At 41.8% G+C, this 1,683-nt stretch overlaps 1 pseudogene; it reads right to left on the bottom strand.

The window, feature by feature from the left end:
- Positions 1-248: 248 nt before the first annotated feature.
- Positions 249-1,006, bottom strand: LOC125556382 (annotated as a pseudogene).
- Positions 1,007-1,683: the final 677 nt, after the last annotated feature.

The following is a 1,683-nucleotide window of genomic DNA, read 5'->3' as shown; positions in this document are numbered from 1 at the left end:
TCATATAGGTTGTCCACCTATCTGCATATATAGAAAACTTATTATTTTTTGAGCCTAAAATTTGCAAAAGAAGTTAAAATTTTGTTAGTATCCTAATCACCCCCTCTAGTCGACCATACCGATTCTTTCAGCTGCCAACAAGATTAATATCCTCCCCTCCCCCTCTGTTCATCGCTCTGCGGCAGTGCGGAAGGGGTGGATATTCCAGTCACTATTGTTTTTCTTAAATCAACACAAAAAAATCCACACAAAAGAAATATGTGCCAGTACGTCTGGCATAGTTCAGTGATAACATTGTGGGCTTATTAATTTTGAGGAGTTTACTCATTGAAATGACTATGGACTCTTATTGTAGTTTCCCACATTCATGTCCTCGCCGACTCGCTAACTACATGGTCAGCATCTTCGTTACACCCAGAGTGATTGCACATTGTAGCTCGAACTCGCCGTTCTCGGCATCGAATGGCGACTTCACGCCTGCCTCGAGGAACTTGTCATCGCAATATTTGGGAATGTCCAGCGCGGAGCTGAGGCTCGTCACCGCGTCGCCCAACCTGCCCGACGAGATGCCCCTGGCAGCCTTGTCAAATAGGCCCACAGCTCTGGAGTACATATTGTCACAGTAGGCGAGGACATGCTGGATAATCTGATCCTTTTCCTCGGCCTTCAGGGTGGCGACGCGCTTGCGGGTGTCCACAGCTGTCGCACTGGCAATCCCAATGGCGATGACAGCAAGGCCACACTTGTCCGTGGTGGCGCTATCCTTGTTGGCCTTGAAGAACTTGATGCAGATATCGTAGATGTCAGCGCCATCGAAGCGCCTGCATGTGTCTTCTATGACAGAAGCACTGGACGAGGCGAGGAGGAGGACAACAACAAGAAGCGAGAGAACTTGCGGCGACCTCATGGTTTTGCCGCAACAATTTTCTTGTGTTTGTGAGATGTTTTGTGTGTCGAGGTTGGTTTGTCAAACTGTAGGTGCATGGTATATATAGGATATTGTCATCTAAAACACTAAACTCGGATGTATATCAATCAATCAATGCCGAATAACCTTGGCAGAAAACATGGCTACAATTAATTAACATTTATTGCTTCCTTATCTATCAATAAATATTTGATACATCTATCAATTGATCAAATTATTAAAGCAATATAAAATGGACAGCCCAGATTTAAACCATAGAAAATAATGGTAGCGGTTTAGTCTTAAATGGAATGTCCAATGGAGATTTATAAGATATTTTCAGTTCCTAGTTATTACTCGATTCCAATGTACGTAGTCGACGACATACAACCGGAGGAAGAAGATGGCTTGCAGGCCTATAAGTGGCGGACGCGGCTATGTGCCGCCCGCGGTGAGCCCTACCATGGTCCGCCTGCAGGCCAACATGTATTGGGCTGGCCTAGTAGCCGCGACTCGCCTGATGACATCGTGTTACTTTTTTCTTTATTTTTATCTAAAAAAATCTTTTTTCTTCATTTTTTTCCATATTTTCGTTTTTTCGTTGATTTTCACTTTATTTATATTCAGAAATATTCTATATATATGTATCACAAAACCATTTTACATAAAAGTTTAGAAAATGTTAATGCTGCATTTGGAAAATGTTAATCGTGTATAAAAGATGTTTTTTATCTATACAAAAAATGTAAAATGTGAAAAATTAGAAAATTTTAATC

Source organism: Triticum urartu, chromosome 5, assembly GCF_003073215.2.
Source record: "Triticum urartu cultivar G1812 chromosome 5, Tu2.1, whole genome shotgun sequence".
NCBI classification, from domain to species: domain Eukaryota; kingdom Viridiplantae; phylum Streptophyta; class Magnoliopsida; order Poales; family Poaceae; genus Triticum; species Triticum urartu.
Note: the sequence above shows the minus strand (reverse complement) of the source record. Positions and strands in the feature narration are given on the sequence as shown.